The sequence below is a fragment of the Heloderma suspectum genome, chromosome 6 (assembly GCF_057233095.1).
Source record: "Heloderma suspectum isolate Gila_16-S chromosome 6, 16-S_ref, whole genome shotgun sequence".
NCBI classification, from domain to species: domain Eukaryota; kingdom Metazoa; phylum Chordata; class Lepidosauria; order Squamata; family Helodermatidae; genus Heloderma; species Heloderma suspectum.
Window position 1 is genome coordinate 18,853,542 of NC_139463.1, and position 20,113 is coordinate 18,873,654.

Consider the following 20,113-nt stretch of genomic DNA (forward strand, 5'->3'; position numbering starts at 1 on the left):
CACATAGTAACTTTCTGAATGCATTTAAGGGGTTATTTTCAGGGACTATGAACCAGAACTCCTATGCCCCACTGGGATATAACCTCACCAAGAGCCTTACTTCCGCCCTGTCTAAGATGGAGGTCACAGACACAACGTTTGGAAAAAACTGCTCAGTATCTTTTTGATGGAAAGGAGCTATTGGGATCACAACTGCTGTATTTATCAAGAGCTGCCTTGATCCCAGCAGAGTTTCAGATAACAAGGCCAAGGGAAACTTTAAAGCTCATCTGCCTCTTTCGGCAAACCCGTAAAGGGTTAAGGAGAGAGATTTGGAATGATTTGGGGTGGGGTGGGGGTCAAAGCAGCAGTCATGAATCAAATTGCTAAGCTTTCTATCCCAGGAGGTGCTTCTGTTGGTTCAGCCTCTCACAGATTGGATAGCCTCATTTAGGCCCTATCTGACAATCAGGGAAGTATTAGGAGCTTAGAGGAATTACCCAGGCTTGTCATCCTGGTGTAAGGGTGGCGGGGGTCTGATGGATATCTGCACAACTCGGTAATCGTATCCTTCTTCCTTCCTTCTGCAGATGGAGCGAGGAGAAGGCAGTTAACTAGATCTGATAGAACCTCAATCTCTTTTGAGCCTCATGTACACAAGGGCTTTTTGACATTAGGTACAACAAGGGCAGCTCAATAAATATTAGTTGATTAAGGCTGCAGCCCTATGTACATTTACTTGGGAGTAAGCCCTGTTGAGCACTTACGTGCACTTATGAGCACTGAGTACATTGTACAGTTTGCACATGAGATTTAGTCCAGGGGTATAGAACCTCTTTCAGCCCGAGGGCTGAATTCCATTTCAGAGAAATTCTTGGGGCCCACATTCCAGTGACAGGCAGGGCCAAAGGCAAAAGGGGTGAGGCCAAACCCACCCACACACCCTCAATCCCAGCACATATTAGATGCAAGTACTCCCAATTCCTAAGCCTTAGGAGATGCATTTCAACCTTTTAGAATGGGGAAAAAACTAGTGCTGTGCTGAAAATTTCTCTCACTTTTTTTTTTTTTACTATTCTCATTCAATGTGATAGAAGAGAAACTGCTTCTGAAAAGAAATTCAATGGTGAAGAAATTTTGGAGAAATTCTCATGGGTTGGGATTGGGTTTCTTGGGCTGACCTTACTTAGGAGGTGGCCGAGGAGTGAGCACAAGTGTCCTGTTTTTCACTGTACAATCATCTCTTTGGCTGCCTGTAGCCTCCTCAATTTCCTACACTTCAATTAAAGCCCAGTTTAAGGCACCATGAGGTCATAGAATCATGGAATCATAGAATAGTAGGGTTGGAAGGGGCCTACAAGGCCATCGAGTCCAACCCCCTGCTCAATGCAGGAATCCAAGTCAGAGCATCCCTGACAGATAGCTGTCCAGCCTCGTTGAATGCCTCCAATGTGGGAAAGCCCACCACCTCCCTAGGTAATTGGTTCCATTGTCGTAATTCCTCCCATGTTTTTCTTTCTTTCTCCTAGATCTGGACATGCAGGAAGCCTGGGAGGCTAGCTCCACTTCATCCCTGGAGCTGGACACAACAGCGCTCCCACCTGCATTGCAGTGGATGGGGGCTGGCCTGCCAAGGCAGTTCATATAATACTAAGGTTGGAAGGGGCCTATAAGACCATCAAGTCCAACCCCAACAGTTGATGCTGTCGCAGCACAACCCCCAAAAAACCCTTAGGAAAAAAACAAAAGCAGCTGTGCTATAAGCCTTGCCAATGGGGAGCCCTACCTGTGAGAAACTGTGGAGAATTTCTCCTCCCCCTGGAGAAATTCAGTGAAACTGTCTCCCAAATTCCTCTGCCCACAAGTAAGGTGGAGAATTTCAAGAGGCCATTTGTGCACAGCTCTAGAAAAAACACACAAAAGTCAGGGAACCAGCAAATGATCATTGGGAAGGAAAGGAGCCAGGGAAAGGGCATGTGGCATTCTGGGGATGCCTGGAAGGCCAGATTTGGCCCCCAGGGCCGAGGTTCTGCACCCCTGGTTTAGTCAATAAACTAACCGATGAAAACTGCATGCAATTGCATATGAGAAGTCTAACAAAAAGAGAGAGAGAGCATATTTTCATTCTTTTAAGAGGATGTGTGGCCATGTCTTAACAGGCATGATCTTAGAAGAGACCTTATCCCCTTTCCTGACACTCAGGGGGAAAACATCTTAGGAGGACCAGTAGTGTAAAGGAGGGGGAAATCAGTGGTGGAGGGAGCACAGCTCCAGGGATTTTTTCAGTGCATATGGTGGTGCCATATGCCAGAGCGCCTGGGTAATTGACAGGCTCTTGCTCTGGCAAGTGAGCAAGGTGATAATGAGGCTTTCAAGCTGTACAATTATTTGTGACAGATTAGCATAGAGGAAGTCAGAGAGAGAGAAAGAGAAATAATCTAGTAAAGGCTGGATATTGCTTTCCTTTTCTTTGATGGAGTGCCTACTTTGCTAGGTAACACTTCATTGTTTGCATTTCTAATTCAATGGTAAAGGTTTCATTTTAGCCAGCTGATGACCTTCTGTTAAAGCGCAATGCATTTTGTAAGTTGAATGTATGCAGGGAGAAGTAAGCACCACTGGATTCAGTGGAGCTTACTCCTAAGTAACTATGCATTGCATTGCAGTCATGCTGATCCTATTAAATTGAGTATTATGCTATGCACTGCTGCTCTTTAGTGTCTGTGACAGTACACATACTGGGCCAGTTTGCCTGATTAAACAGCCCACCATGGCTTATTTAAGCAATGGTGGGCTGCAGTGCATGTGGGTGTCCATTTTGAATATTCAAGCTGTGACCACAGCTTGTTGTGTTGTCTGAACCCAGTGGGGATGGGTTGTGGAAGGTTAAACAACCCTTGCATAACCCATGGGTTTCTTTAAGGTTCTGCGAGACTTGTTTAAGCGTTGCACAACCCACCCCCACTGAGTTTGGATGACACAACAAGCTATGGTCACAGCTTGAATATTCAAAAGTCACCCGGCATGCACCACAATCCACCATGGCTTATCAGGACACTGTCATGATGAACTCCTGCATGTCAAAATTTACCACTACACCACTAAGAGGCCACATGCCATCTGCAGTTTTTAATACATATTTTATTTTTATTTTAAAAATTTAGATGAGTACTTACTTGGGGCACTTTTTTAGATGATAAAATGTGTGTGTATGTATGTATGTATTTATTTCATTTCTATACCACCCAACAGCCAAAGTGCTCTGGGTAGTTCACAAAAATTAAAACCACAAAGTGCAGCATAAAACAATATAAAATATGAAAGCTTAAAACCACAATATAACAAGCATAAAACCTAGCAGCAATACAGAGATTTAAAATACAGCTTTAAAACACCAAAGCTAAAATACTAGGAAGCTAAAATGCTAAAATACTGGGAGAATAAAAAGGTCTTCACCTGGCACCAGAAGGAGTACAACATAGTTGCCAGGTGAACTTCTTTAGGGAGCTCATTCCACAGCTGGGGTGCCACAGCAGAAAAGGCCCTCTTCCTGGTAGCCACCCACCTCACCTCCTTTGGCAGGGGCTCACGGAGAAGGACCACTTAGGATGATCTTACAGTCTGGGCAGGCACATATAGGAGGAGGCGATCCTTCAGATAGCCTGGCCTCAAGCCATTAAGGGCTTTGAATGTTAATACCAGCACCTATTGGGCCCGGAAATGGACTGGCAGCCAGTGCAGCTGGAAAAGTACTGGCATAATGTGATCTCATTGGCCAGTCCCCATTAACAATCTTGCTGCCCTATTTTGGACAGGTTGAAGTTTCCGGACCATTTTCAAAGGCAGCCCTATGCATTGCAGTAATACAAACGAGAGGTTATGAGAACATGGATAACTGTAGCTAGGCTATCTCTGTCCAGATAAGGGCGTAGTTGGTATAACTCAGTCAGTTAATTAGTTGATGGGCAGAGCAATTCTATGGTCCCTTGGAGAGTGTCCCAGGTACCATAGGATATGTTGGATCCCCCCTCCCAAAGCTGTAGACACTCCTATGATCTTGGGAGGGGGAATCTGACATTGGACCACTTCCTGTCCCACACCCCCTCACAGCCACCACAGAAAGTACTGTGGTGGGTGCTCTATCAAGGTCGTAGTAACCTTGGAAGACCTTGGACAGGTCAAAAAGGAGAAAGGTTGGTGGGAGGGTAGGGGAGAGGAGGCTGAGACCTGCAGGATCCTGTGGTCTCTTTGTTACCATTGCTGCCCACCACAAGGTAGGTTAGATGAACTCAGGGGCCCATCTAGCTGAAATGTTTCTTTTTAAAGAGGAATGGGAGGGAAAATTGCCTTTGTCCTCCTCCTGCCCTGTCTGGCACTTGCTGCTAGGGCATAGGATAGACAGAGGGCTCTGATCTTGGAGCCCTTTGTCTATCTAGAAAGCAACTCATAGGATTGCTCTTTTAACCAGTTAATTTAACTCGTTCATTAGTTAACTAATTGGTTAAAGTAATTGATTAAACACATTTTAACAAAGCAGCCTTTGTTATAAGACCAGTGGTATCTTATCAGTGTTATCTCTTGTCAGGGCTACTGTATATATTACCCACTAGTGGCAAATGTAAAAGAACAGATCCATGAAAAAATGTGCACCCTGATCCATGGTGCAGGGATTGCCACTAATGATATATTACCTTCACTATTAATTCTGTTAAGAAAACATGTCCTGAAGCAGTGCCTCTTATTGCTGCTGGGTATCTTGCAGTGCAGTCGTGCTCATGCTTACTTATGGAGTAAACCTGAGTTGCATCCAGTAGGACTTATTTCTGGGTAAATGTGGTTAGGATTCCATTGTTAACTACTTTGTGTCTGATGACAGTATGATCTGAAATGATGAATCCATTATGACCAGATTGTGGGCTTCTCCACATGGAGCTTTTATCCTGCAATTGAGATTGGCTACTCATAGCAGTTTGTGGGTCCTTTACATGATGTTGTCAACCTCCAGCACTTCTCCCGTGGTTTCCAACCACTTCTGCAGCTTAATTTGAAATGGAAATAATGAGCTAATAAAAAGAAGCTGTTTGAATCAGTTTGAATTTGTCCGTGTGTAAAGAGGAAGTGGTGCTATAACAACAACACCATCTAGTGGCTGTATAATGAAACATATAGAACTCACAGATAAACGGGGGAAGGGAGGGTGGGGAGAAGTGCATGTAAAGGGCCGAACTTAATCCTGCAAAGGACCCAGAAGCAGAAGCCCCGGTAAAAACACAGGATAAAAAGCCTCTGTGAGGAGAGGCTTTGATAAAGTATGCATCTGATAAAGTATGATTCTTCACTACTTGCAAAGTGTGGGTGCAGGCTTTGCAAGTATAGGCATTGATACAGAGTGCAGCATGTAGCATCCAACAATCATAGCTTTCATTTAAAAGAAGTGAAATAACAACGAGACTATGAGGTTTTAAAATATCTAGACAATGTTAAAGCCAGAAGAAATGCTAAGCAGAATTCCCAGTAGTCAGGCCAATGGAGTTCACAGCTCTGCACAAGCTCTTTGATCTTCCCTATCATCAGCAAAATTAGGCAAAATAAGCAAATATATGCACATTTGCATTATTTGTATAGTTTTTCAGAATTTAGTTTTCTTTGGCCTATAATTCAGGCCACCTTGGTACCAAACGTTGATTTTCTTTCATGCAAAAGTACACAGAGTCCTGTGTATATGTTTTATCAATGAAATAAAATACTGGTGGTGTTATTTCCCCATCTATGGGGGGCTTTGGATAATGCATCAGGAGTTGGTTGTGGGCTTGCCTATGGCTGGGACACAATAAAGATGGGATCTGTTTTTCACGTGGCACTCTCACAACAGCTCTTCTGGCCCAAATCCAAGATGAGTCGTTATCCCCCCCCCACTTCCACACACACACATCTTAGTTGCAGAACAAAGCTGATTTCAGTGGAGTACTTTGCATGTCACAATATACCCTTACAATGGAAGGTACATTGGTGAAGGGATTCCCATGAAGCCTTCACATGGATTGAAATGTATGATAGTTGAATACAGAACTAAGTTTTCAATGTGGGGAAAAAAATGGTGAAAGGAGTAGGCAGACTACAGCCTTGTTGGATTTACTTCATTTTTTAAAATTTGAAACCCAAGAGGCACCAATTCTAAGACATCCACCTAGAATGAAAGACCAGGGTGCCCCTGATGATCACATTCTGAGCCAAGGGATTTGTTTTTAGTATCAGAACTGAATGGAGCTCACTGTCCTTTTGCGCAAAAGTCCACTCCTGGTTACCACACACTCTCCCACCCCCTTCATTTCAGCGGCCTAATTTAGGTAGGAAAAGCCATTTAGTTGTTGCTCTTGTTAAACAGTTGGGAGTCCAAAACCCATATGAATCTACTGCAAATCATCCAGTATCCCAATCTACCTTCTGCCCGCTCCTGTTGTAAAATGTGAAGCAGCTCCTTCTTCCAAGTGTGTGCATTTTGAGATAGCCCCTAAGGCTACTGTCCTAAACACGCTTGCTCAGAATTTCATCTCATTCCACTCAGTGGGACTTGTTTCTTGGTTACTGGTTCAGAATTGGAAAGAAAAATGGCAAAGTTTGTAAACCGCCCAGAGAGCTTCGGCTATTGGGCGGTATAGAAATTAATTAAATAAATAAATAAATAAATAAAGTTTGAAATCTCTTAGCTGAAATAACTTTTATCAAAACATCTAGCTGAAGAAATCTGCTCTTTTTGTTTCGGTGACCAGTTTTGGACTTGTAAAACCCTCAGTGCCTTTTTTTCTTATTGTGAACAAAGACAACCAACAGCTAAGGACAATGTTGATGCTTGCACATGGGCTTTTCTCGTCAGTACAAGGGCTGAAATATGAGCCAGCTAGAGAGTGAGGCATTTGCAAATGTACCACTCTCTCACCCGTGTTTAGGTCCATCTGGTTGCCTGCTGAGTTATATATAATAATGTTCTGAAACACTGCCACCTCGTGTTAGTTGAGAAACAGTATAATATTCAGAATGTTACAGAACATCAACCTTTATCCTCCGTCCCCAGGCAAATTTGAAAATGTAACTTGTAGCAGAAGAAGATGGGGTAGAAAGGAGACAAGTAGCTAGGGTCTCTAACAGAGAATTCCCAGGAGTTGCACCAAATGTACAGTTAACCAAGAAGGATTCTTTGAAGTGGCATAAAACCAGCTGGTAGTGTAGACAAGTGGGAACTTCAACAAAATGTTGGAGCATGGAGCACTCCTGTTCAGGGTTCCAGCCAATGCCTTCTTCCAGCTTACTCCATTCTGTACTCCTTTCCCCCCTGGTTTCCTGTTTCCCCCTCTGACATTTTCCTTATAATCCCTTACCATTGAACACACTGGCTGGAGCTGATGGGAGCTGTAGTTCAAACCTTCTAGGGGGAACCAGGTTGTCTACTCCTGAATTAGAGGCTCTGTTTACTTATTTTAAATTGATCAAAATGTTTTAACTTGATAATTCTATTACATTTTTGGCTGCAGTCCTATTCACACACCTGAGGATAAGTTGATTAAACTCAATGGGACTTATGTGTGGGTAGACATGCTTAGGACTCTGTTGAAGTAGACTATCACTGTAATCCTATGCAGGCTTACTTGGAAGAAAATCCCACTGTATTTAATGGGGCCTTCTCCCAGGCAAGAGTGTATAACATTGCAGCCTGTATGCTGCAACCCTGATTTGTCTATGAGAAATTAACATCTTTTTGCTGTTTAAGCAAACACTTTTTCTTCCCTCTTTATTTATAATCCTTGATGTCTGTCTGCCTACATGAGCTACTGTTTGGCCTCTATAGCACATTATACTATACAGTATTTCAATCACCTATGCACATCATTGATGAGTACCTGAGTTAACTCTTTGCAAACAGGAAGAATGTCTTAGTTTTGTTGGAATGCGTTTATTTTCGATCTAGACCTGGATTCAAGATGTGAGCACATAGGGTTGGTCATGCTTAGTCATGCTTAGAGGAGACCCACTGAAATCAATGGGACTTAAGTTAGTCATGACTAACTTGTCTCATCAATTTCAATGAGTCTCCTCTAAGCATGACTATGTCTGGATCAAGCCTACTGGCTACAATTTTTCATACTTCCATAATGGACACAAAATGAGCCACTTTGGCTTTCTTTTTTATTTGTTTATTTTATTTTTAAGTGATACTAACAAATTAAAACAATAACTGAGTGGGTGTCAGAGCTACATTCTGAAATACAGAGTTCTGTTCTTTACTATTACCATTTAAGAATACATGTATTCATTCAACCCAATAGTTCTCTTGACAACGACCCATGTGAAAGAAGTGGGTGCATCACATCCTTGTTTCAGTTGACAAAGCTTGTAAAACTATGCCATGTGTCACAAAAGTTTATTTACTATTTATTGACTGATCATACTTCTAAAGCACTTAATATAATGAAATCTCTGAGCGGTTCACACTAAAATGCATATATAAAAACGATATTAAAAAAGTAAAGTATTAAAAACATTACAGCAAACACAACAATATGATGGGGCAGCATCATAATCTCTTACAGGTCAGGGAAAGCCCACGTTTCCAAGAGGAGTTTGAAACTTGCCACAGTTTCTGCCTCTCAAGCTATATGTGGGAGAATGTTCCAGAAGGTGGAAGCAAAGCCACTACTGAGAGGGGGCCATTTATGTGATATTACCCGGTGATATTCAATTGGTCATGGAATGACCAATAAGGGCAAAAAAGTTGTCCGTGTTGGATTGATTTCTTAAAGCACAAACTTGTTTTGTTAGTTTTTCATAAGAGCCAGCATCCAAAGCCTTTGGCCTTGCTTAGTCGCCCATGGGGGAGGGTGGTTAGGTTAACTGTGGATAGGGGGTAGTGAAACCACGACAGGTGTGCCCATCACAGAACCAGGAACCATGCACACTGTGTGGTTCCTGCAACCTCCCCCCTCTGTTGTTACCCTAACCATCCTCCTGCCACCACCAGTGATCCCAGCAGCCCTCAAGCTGCAAAAACATGTGTGTTGGCCACTCTGTCACTATGCCACAGCGACCATAGAGAAAGTCCATGCTGGCTACAGCATAGCTGGAAGAGCGGGATACTCTAGGCCACCATTTCTATGGTTGCAGCCTAGAAACCACCCAGAGTCTGTGCTAACCACTGGGGAGCCCACAACATGTAACAGTAAGCCACCCTGGGGCCCCTTAACCCTGCTGCAAGGGGGTGCTTACCAGAGGTGGTTCTGGAATTGCAGTTTGTGAGTTTTTTCTCCCCCCCCCCACGACACACTATGCTTTGCGTTATGTGTGAACAGGGCCTTTGTTTCATGAAGCTGATGGACTGCATGAAACATCTATCATGTCTCCATCAGGACAGCCCTCCCTAAAGCTCTTCATCTTAGTGGAGGCTGGCCTGGCACACTGTCTTGGCTTACTTCTGTAGGGTTTTGTCATCGTTGATAACTCCATGAGACTCATAGGATGCTATGTAAAAGGGACTGCCAGCAACTCTGCCCCCTCGGCACTGATCACAAGACTGGGCCATTAGTCAGAGATTGCCTTGCTTCTCAAAAATACTGTCTACCAGCATTACCTCTTTCTTGTCTGCACTGAATGCAAGCCAGCTGGAGTCCATCCAAGATCCTATCTCCATCAGACGCTGAGTAAGTAAAATGATTTAGATGGAAACAAAATGTAAAGTGGAGTTGGGTGTCCTCCTCACCCTTTTCTTGCTGACAGTGACTTAGTCCATCTGCCCAGATTCACAATTTCACCGTCTGCTCAGTAGGGCAGCCCACATATGCGCAAACAGCAATGTCGGCTTGGGGCCATGTCTCTTTCGAAGGACTTCCTTGTGAAAGATATTCCCCAATGGGTTTCTTTTCTTTTTTTAACTGTCCCTGCCTGTTTGACATTGGCTCCCCAAAGGTGCTTACCAGAGGTGGTTCTGGAATTGCAGTTGCATCTTGCACAGGCTTCTCCATGCCCCCAACCTCTCAACACAAAGGCCCAGTTCTATACTATAAGCCACGTTCAAAGTAAGGGTGAAATCAAAAAGATTTGAAAGATTGGCAGGAGCGGCTTATGGGCAGATAGGGCAGTGCCAATCTGGAACAAGCCCCTTAGTGCTTAAATTAGAAATGTAGCATGAAAGAGAGAAAGAGAGAGTAAAAGAGAGTGTAAAATAAAGAGACAGCGTGTGTATGTGTAAAAGAGAGATTACCTTCCCCGCTTTGCATTAATGACTTTGAAGTTACTTGCCTTTGTTTCTCTTCTCTGTGCAATGGCAGTTGTTGCTGGAACATTAAAATGTGTTGTCCAAAGGCATCTGAATTTCCCCTTACCCAATCCTCTTCTTTGCAGGCTAAAGTTAATTTGCCTCAGTTTCTCATTTCTGTTCAGTGGTTTGCTGCTGTGAATACTGTGGCCTATTGGCTTGTTTTATATTGCCATCCCTCCTTTAGTTTATTGTAAGCACTCCATCTGTTTCCTGCTGTGCTGGAACAATGAGAATCAAGGGCTGGTTTATAAAATCAGCAAAATCAACTGGGAAAACATTTCCTGGACTGTACCACAAGTGGCATGTTAAATGTCTGGATATTCATCCAACACCCCCATCCCTTCAAAAACAACAACAGCAACATCCCTATTCCATGCTACATTAACACAGAAAGCTAGCATATCAGGGAGAACAGCTTAGCCTAGTCTCCCCCCCGCCCCCCGCATCCCACCTTTCTACATACAGATAGAGGTTTTTTCTGGTAGAACATTCAAACATGAATCCCATCAAGTCCTGTAGCCTGAAATGGCACTGTCCAGGATAAGCTTTACCCCTTAATTCCATGGAAGTAGAAACTTATCCAAAAGGTGCTTATCTTCTAAGCCAAAAGAAAGAAGGAGCATGTATATGAACTCTGCAAGTTGTTTCATCTTCCAGTTGCCTCAAATAAAAGGTAGTTTATCCCTGTTAAAGGTGTGTGTGTGTGTATATATATTTCATATGTAGCAAGGGTTATGAAAGACAGCACGGAAATGAATAAAAGATCCTTGCTTCTGTTTCTGCTATCTTCGTTTATAGAGACTAACAAGTAGAATATCTAAATGAGAAGACAATTGATTTGAAGTTGCTTCAAGACTCCTTAACCAACCTTGTGCCTTCCAGATGTGATGGTACCCAGCTCACATCATCCCCAGCCAGCTGGCTATGGATGGAGGAGGTTGTAGTCCAGCACATCTGGAGGGCATCAGATTAGGAAAGGCTGCTTTAGGGGCTAGGTTGCAGGGCTTCAGACATTTACAGTCAAACCATCCATCTGCTGTTCAGGTTTCCTGTGTGACATGCATGAAGAGAGAAGTCATCCATCTTCTCACCAAATGCATTATGTGGAACTTGCGCATTCCAGAGAGGGGAGGGAACTAACTTAAAGATGCAGAGCCATGAAACCCCAATGAGATGGAGGACTAAATTCCCCATCCAGGAGATGCTTGGGAGCCACAGCTATAACCTTTCACTGAAAGATACATCAACATCACTGGAACACATCAAAACCTTCAAAGTCCGTCTGAAGTGTTGCATTGTACCTGTTCCTAAACACTTACAACATAAATAGCTTGATAAAGAGACATAAAACATTGATAATGATATTCAGCAGCAGCAGCAGCTTCTGGGCCCCATCTACACCAGGCTTTTACTCCGGGGCAGGTGCGAGTCGAGGCCCCTTGTGATCGATGACGTGGTCGCGACTTCGCAGTCATCTGTGGTTTTCGCCTGGAAAATGCGGAGTTCCAAGGAGTTTACTGAGCTTTGGGGGGTTTGCTGCGGGTTTCCCTGAGGTTGCAGGCCATCTGTTCCTTCCTCGAACCGACTTCGCATTTTGCAGTGGGCATGTTGTAGGTGTGCATAGTGACTGCGTCACTCTGTGATGCCCTTTACTCCCCCATCGCTTTGCAGCTGCGCAGTTACAGAGGAACAGGGGGGTGTTTTCATCTATTTAATCACACTTTTGCATAGTTTTTCAGCTTCGTATCTTTGCAGTGGTTGTGGACTCAGTATCCAAGGGCTGGTGGGGGGAGTGTCTTGGGGGAAGGACCAACATCACTCCAGCCACCATTTTGGAGCAATGGCTAGGCATGTAGTGCTCACGCTTGTGAGTGTGAACCATCGTGAGAGTCTCGGGCTGGGGACTGACAAACTGATGGAGGTGAAGGAAAACAAAACACCCACTTTTTACCTAAAAAGGGATGAAAAGACACAGCAGAGCCCCTCAAATACAAAACAGCCACTGAAGTGTCACACCCCCACACTCACGGGGCTGCACTGCTGCGCATTTCAGTAAAATGGCAAAAAAAGGGGACGGTGAGTCAGTAACGGAAGTGTGCAGTACATTGCGAGTGTATCGCAGGGCATGCTGACTCAAAGCCACATTGCTGCGCAGTTGCGATGGGGTGGGGGGTCAAAGCGGTGCCACATAGATGGGGCCCTAGAGTGTCCCAGCCCTTTTGTATCTTAAGGGCAACAGCTTCCTATTCCTCAGGATGATTTCATGGATTTGTATAGAAGTTGGTAGGGGCACCCCAGACCACACTGATTACCCAAACACCAAGCTAGCTGTATAAAACATGAGGGTCACTAGCTGGCATTAGGCGAAGAGGCATTTATCGGAGAGGGGGAAGGAAGTAAACCTCTTACCATGATGTCTAGACTCTCTGTTAACGCTACATCCAGGGCTTTATGTCTGTCAACCCTGGTCTGAGGTGTGTGTGTGTGTGGGAGCAGGTGGAAGGGGGATTTATCTTCATTGTATTCCATTCTTGGGATAGGCGGCAAGCAGCATATTATTATTATTATTATTAGCATTTCTATACCACCCCATAGCTGAAGCTCTCTGGGCGGTTTACAAAAGTTAAAACATTAAATACAATATAAAAAGTTTAAAAACCATTTACAAAAAAGCACATAAAAACAGACAAACAATATACACAAACAACATATAATTAAAAACAACATTGAACTATCAGACATAACTAAAGACATATCCAGGACCGATTAAAACTCATCATGTGCTGCCAAATGCCTGGGAAAAGAGGTGGGACTTAACCTGGCGCTGAAAAGATAATCATGGTGCCAGGCGGACCTCATTGGGGAGCTTGTTCCACAGATATATGACTTACTTCAGAAGAAAATATGTTTAGGATGGGAGCATTAATGTGAAATATACTGTTATTTCTCTTATAGCAATTTAACATGTGGGACAAAGCTCTCCCTCCTGCCCACACACAAATGCACTTGGCCCCTTTGGTGCCCCATCCCGCCAATATATTTTTTTTTATGGTGCCACCACTGATACTTGGGGGAAAAAAAACCTTAGCCAGATATTTTTGCCAGATCACATATTGTTGGATGAAGGGTAGACAAATAACAACAAAATAATTTTGGGGGAAACAGCAAACAAAAGCTAATGTACTACACTGTAAGACAACCTTTCCCAGCCTTTGTTCTCCACCCAGATATTGTTGGACTACAGTTTTCATCAGCCCCAGAGAGCATGGCCATGATCAGGGATTATGGGAGTTGTACTTCAACGACATCTGGGCATCCAATGGTGGGTAAAGGCTGCCTTAAGAGTCCTACTTCAAAAGAACCATTAGGGTGAAACTCAAAGAAAATGAGGCCAGTCTGGTTACAGACTGAGCCTGATAGAACACTGGACTTCTCAGTTTGAGAGAGAGGATGGAGCTATTTCTGCTGCTTACTTCTAGGAGTCTCATTTGGGTTGCTACCTGGTTTATGGACAGAAGGGCTATCCTTTTAACGGCTGCAGGAGAGGCAAAAAAATGAACAGTGGCAGCTTTCTCTTAGCACCAGAGTCAGGGGTCAGCATTGTGGGGCACCTGCCATTGCCCTCGCCCCTGCAGGGGGCCCCAATGCTGGCCGCCAGTTTTCTGGCTCTCCTGTTCTTCTGCATTAGTGCTGCTGCCTGTTCACCTGCCCTCTCCGAGGATGCAAGTAGTGACAAGGGTGAGGAGATGGAGCATCCTCCTCCCCTCGCCCTGCACTCTCCCTCTTGGTAGTTGGGCCCACAGGGAAAGGATAAGTGAATGGGCAGCAGATTCAGTTAGGGCCCCACTGAGGGCATGTTGCCCTCCCCAAAAAACCTGGAGATGAGACTCCATTGTGGAGAAAGCTTAGGTGCTTGAATGTCTACCTGCCATGCTAAAGGCATAGAGACTAGGGCTATGCTGAAAATTTCTCCCACATGTTTTTTTACCTTTCTCATTCAATTTGATAGAAGAGAAGTTGCTTTCAAAAAGAAATTCAGTGGTGAAGAAATTTCAGAGCAATTCTCATGGGTTAGGTTTAGGTTTCTTGGGCTGACCTTACTTAGGAAGTGGCCGAGGAGTGAGCACCAGTGTCCCGTTTTTCACTGTACAATCATCTCTCTGGCAGCCTGTGGCCTCCTCAGCTCAGCTCACTTCAATTAAAGCCCCATGGAAGGCATCATGAGCTAATTCCTCCTATAGAGCTTTTTCAGATCAGGACATGCAGGAAGCCTGGGTGGCTGGCTGTGATTAGGTAAGCTCAGAAACGCCACAAAAATACATTAGAAAACACCCTGAAAATGGGGCAGAACAATGGAGCCCTCTTTCATGGGGGCGGGGGAGTTTCAGGAAACTGGAGGACAGGTTGTGGCAGGGCACTAGCTCCACCTCATCCCTGGAGCTAGAGACAGCACTGCCCCCACCTGCACTGCAGTGGATGCAAACTGGGGGGCAGTTGATGCTGTTGCAGTACGGAAACCCCCAAAACCCTTAGGAAAAAAGAAAGCAGCTCTGCTATGAGCTCTGCCAGTGGGGAGCCCTACCTGGGAGAAACTGTGAGAATTTCTCCTTCCCCTGGAGAAATATGAAATTGTCTCCCAAATTTCTCTGTGGAGAATTTCAAGAGGCCATTTGCGGCTTTTTTGCGCACAGCTCTAATAGAGACTCTGTTCATAAAAATGGTGGCAACCATCCTTTGCTGTCGGGGAGTTACACTGTATAGGGACCATAGGCAAATAATTAAAAAGACAATGTTATTTTGCCTCTGAGGATTGCCAAGGCCCAACCTTCCTGGAAGTCATATGCTTTCTAGCTTTTCTTTTGAACCCTAGATGAGTTGGGGACTGTGAAACTCCCTTCCAGTAGAGAGTTGTCTGTGTCCCACTCTGTTGTCTTTCAGGTGCCACTTAAATAAATGTTTATTTGTACAAGATTTGGGGGTATAGGTGTGTTTTATCTGTTTTCTGGTGTTGTAGTGATGGTTTTCTTGTATTTTATCGTGTATTCATAATTTTAGAGTTATGATTTTAATGGTGTTCATGTGTTGCATTTTTTTAATATGGGTTGCTAGCTGCCCAGGGCTCCTTGCAAGGAAGGGTAGGGCAGAAATAGAAAACAAACAAATAAACTGTTGTAATTGCTCAGGAATGAAGGAAAGGCACTTTGTACATGTACAAGTATCTAAGTATCTATCTATCTTTGTACATGCTACCTTTGTACATGCTCAAAGGACTTGTGTTCTGTCAGTAGCATTTTCTGGCACAGGATATAGGTTCTGAACTAAACGAGTCTCATGGCATAAGCTATTGTGGACTAGAGCCCGCTTGATCAGATACATGAAATATTGTGGTTAGTTGGCAGAATACATACATGGGTATAAGGCGGCGGAGGGGAGGAGTAAACAGCAGGGCCAAAAGGCTATGAAATGCAAGAGGTATGATCTGTCACTCACATATCTATGCAAAGTTCAAATGTATACAAGATAAGGGCGGTGACCATGCAAGACAGCAGAAATTGGTGATAACACAGTCTTCCTCATCTTGCTATGCTAATTTAGCAAAGTGATGGGAGTACCACACCACCTTACCTGTCTCCTGAGAAACCTGTACGAGGGTCAAGAAGCAACAGTAAGAACCGGACATGGAACAACCGAGTGGTTCAAAATTGGGAAAGGAGTACGACAAGGCTGCATATTGTCACCCTGCTTATTTAACTTATATGCAGAGTACATCATGAGAAATGCCGGGTTGGATGAATCAGAGGTCAGAATTAAGATTGCTGGGAGAATTATCAACAACCTCTGATATGCAGATGATACCACCCTAATGGCAGAAAGCGAAGAGGATCTCAAGAGCCTCTTGTTGAGGGTGAAAGAGAAGAGTGCAAAAGCTGGTTTGAAACTCAACATTAAAAAAACTCAGATCATGGCATCTGGCCCTATCACTTCCTGGCATATAGAAGGGGAAGAAATGGAAGCAGTGACAGATTTTACTTTCTTGGGCTCCAAGATCACTGCAGACGGTGACTGTAGCCATGAAATTAAAAGACGCTTGCTCCTTGGGAGGAAAGCTATGGCAAACCTAGACAGCATAGTAAGAAGCAGAGACATCACCTTGCCGACAAAGGTCCGTCTAATCAAAGCTATGGATTTCCCAGTAGTAATGTATGGCTGTGAGAGCTGGACTATAAGGAAGGCTGAGCGCCGAAGAATTGATGCTTTCAAACTGTGGTGCTGGAGAAGACTCTTACGAGTGCCCTGGACTGCAAGGAGGTCAAATCAGTCAGTCCTAAAGGAAATCAACCCTGAGTGCTCATTGGAAGGACAGATACTGAAGCTGAAGCTGAAATATTTTGGCCACCTAATGTGAAGAGAAAACTCTCTGGAAAAGACCCTGATGCTGGGAAAGAGTGAAGGCAAAAGGAGAAGGGGACGGCAGAGGATGAGATGGCTAGATAGCATCACCGATGCAATGAATATGAACCTAAGCACACTCCAGGAGAGTGCGCAGGACAGGATGGCCTGGCGTGCTATGGTCCATGGGGTCACGAAGAGTCGGACATGACTGAACAACTGAACAACAACAAATGGAAGAGAAAACCTTTGTCTTGAGTGAGTTCTAAATAAATAAAATCAAACTGGCAGATAGATCCTAATTCAGCAGTTTCACACTTGAGCCTCCCTTTGAAGTTCTTTGGTTTAAGTCCTAACCCTGGTAATCATTGGCTCAGATTAAACTGTGACTGTAGCCCTATTCATGTGGAGAAGCAGGAGCAGAACCAGGCAGCTCCTTCTGTTACTAATCTTGCATCCATGGGCTGGCCCTGCTCTGTGATGTCTACATGTTGAATCAGGGCGCCTACATTGGGCAGTTATCAATCGATGGTTCTGCGCTAGTGTTAATCACATTGCGCTACCAATGGTAGTGCAATGCCATTAGCAGCTGATAGTGCGAAGGATAAAAGCGGCGATTTGCCGCCACTTTTTCCATTTGCACTCGCCGGCAATGAAGGTCGGTGGGTGGCTCCGATTTCATTGGGGCTGTACATCCATACTGGGTTTCAGTCAGAACCAGTCAGAACTCTAAAGGAGCTATCCAAGGTGCTGAGCCCTAGGCCTGAAATAGCCTCATCACCTTGGATATCTCCTGTAGCGCTCTGGCTGGTCCTGACTGAAACCGAAACCCAGAACGGATGCACAGCCCCACCAAAATTGGAGCTGCCAGCGCCTCCACTGTTAGCAAGCGATAATGACATTGGGCAAGTGTTGTTTTATGCTAGCATATAATTAGTGCTAGCATTGCATTCCCACTGGATACTACCCTACAGCTCCGCACTATTGGAACACTTGGATGTATGGATGCACCATTAGCATGGACACCACATACGCACATGAGCAACTCCACACACATAAGTGTTCCTTTGCAGATGGCTGCATTCAATGCAGGGACATCAGAGGATATATATTATATATATATATTATATTATTAAATTTATTAATTGCCCATCTGGCTGGTCACCCAGCCACTCTGGGCGATGTACGACGTACAATAAAACAGTTTAAAACAATACAATTCTACAGTAAAAACATTTTCTAAAATACCCTAACCCACCCCAAATGCCTGCCTGAACAACCACATTTTTAATGCACGGCGGAAGCTCATTAAAGAGGGGGCATGGCGGAGTTCCCTAGGGAGGGAGTTCCACAGAGTGGGGGCCACCACAGAAAAGGCCCTCTCCCTTGTCCCCACCAGTCTAGCTGTCCTGGCTGATGGGACAGAGAGAAGGCCATCCGAGGCTGATCTTATTAAGTGGCCTGTCTGGTGCTGCTGGAGGCGCTCCTTAAGATAGGCTGGGTGCAGCTAGTCCAGGGCCGCAACATCGGGGTCAGGTCTAGCAGCCCCACTCTGCCCCTGCCTCACCATGTAAGTGTCCTACATGTGAGTATTTTTATTTATTATTTATTATTGCATTTATATCCCGCCTTTTTTCCTCTTGCAAGGAACCCAGGGCGGCTTACATTATCCTCCTCTCTGTTGTATCCTCACAACAACAACCCTGTGAGGTAGGTTGGGCTGAGAGTCTGTGACAGGCCCAAAGTCACCCAGTGAGCTTCCATGGCCAAGTGGGGACTAGAACCCAGATCTCCCGGCTCCCAGTCCGTCACTCTCACGGTATGTGGCCCTCCAGAAAGGGGTAAGCTCATCCATGTGATCGAAATATAAATATCCCCCCAAGTATGTTGTATTAATAAGACCCATTGACTATAGTGGGAATTGCTTTCAAGCAAGCATGCATAGCATTGCATTGAGAGGTTGCCATCCTATGTACATTTAAAAAGAAAAGAAAAGAAAAAAAGATAGCCATGCTGATCCATGAGGAAAAAATCCAAAGCCCATGGTTGGGTATTTTGGAACAGAGGAGCAATGACTGATGTTCATTTCTGAAAATACAAAAGCTGGCTGTAACTTTGATCTGCCTCTTGACTTGGGTGAAACACATCAATTCCTAAGTTGGCATAGAGCAGAGATGCAGAGAAACATGACAGTCCTCCCGTTAGCAAAGCCTATCCCAAAATGCATTGCTCAGTGTAATCTGATACCTGTAACACCTACCACTAACTAATTCATCCAGACTGCACATCTCTGTCTAATAGGCAGACCTCGTGGCTACAACATTTGGCCAAATGTTTGGACTTTTCTTTTTCTCCCCCCATCCCCTGCTTTTTTGTACCACCTAGCCTGATGAAGAGTTCTGGAGAACTCGAGAGCTTGCACATTTTTGTTGAATTTTGGTTGGCCTCCATAAAGGCATTGGCCAACTGTGGATTTGAGGTCCTACATATAGTTACTTGGAAGAAAATCCCACCAAATAAAATGGAACTTAGTTCTGCTCTGAGTAAACGTGCTCCACGGATCTACTCTAGGCGTTGGCACCATTGACCCCCAACCATGTGGATGTTGACTCAGAAGAAGTCTCACTGAACTGAATTGCACTTACCCCAAAGTAAGAGTGCGAAGTGGAATAGCTGTGTGTATGAGAAAATTACTTCCCCATTATTGTGCATTGCATAAGTAGGTCACAAAAATAGGGGAAATGTAGTCAGCCTTACTTGTCTTTTTAAGCTAGCGACTTGCGTGCAGCTATTGAAAACTTTGATCTTGGGCGGAGAATCTTTGCTTTATCCTTTTGAGAAAATCAATGTATCCTGCCACTGTGTGCCTCCCCCCACCATCCATGGATGTTGCCATTACAGCCATTGGCCATTAGAGGGCGCTCTGTCACATTTAACGGCATACATTATTATTTGGCTTGGGGGGAAATGTGGAGAGAATTTCCAAAGGAGTTCTTACTGTTTTGAAAACTGAAGTCAGGAAAGCAGAGTCATCCTTCTCAGGCAAGTGGCAGAGCAGGAAAACAAAGGCCAATCAGCTCCTGTCACCATTGCTGACAAATTGCTTAGAGTAGACACCGAGGCAACAAGGAAGGAGAAACTCTGCAGAATGTGTGGCAATTGGCTACATATATATCAGCTGATAGCAAGATGGGCAATAGAGATGTGGCTGAAAACGGAGAGGCTGCAGTTCCTTGACTGGCCTTGGCATGGCAGTACATTTTAGTAGTACCCTTGTGTGGTCAGCCAGGTTCTTCGCATCCCTCTTTGGGAATTGTGGTTTAAGAGCCGTCTCACCCAACATCCTGTTTGTTTGTTTTTAATTTGCAACCAGGACAGAGCTGGCTCTACCATTTGGCAAAGTGAGGCAGCTTCTCGGGCAGCAAGTGCCGGGCCAAC

At 44.5% G+C, this 20,113-nt stretch overlaps 1 protein-coding gene across 4 annotated transcripts in view; it reads right to left on the reverse strand.

Moving 5' to 3' along the window:
• Positions 1 to 10,499, reverse strand: part of FLI1 (Fli-1 proto-oncogene, ETS transcription factor) — a 198,089-nt gene extending 187,590 nt beyond the window's left edge. For 2 of the 4 annotated variants that reach the window (XM_084803694.1, XM_084803693.1), the window contains exon 1: positions 10,267 to 10,499. The gene's annotated coding sequence lies outside the window, so the exon portion shown is untranslated. The remainder of the gene's footprint in view (positions 1 to 10,266) is intronic. The other 2 variants (XM_084803695.1, XM_084803696.1) reach the window with 2 other exon arrangements.
• Positions 10,500 to 20,113: the final 9,614 nt, after the last annotated feature.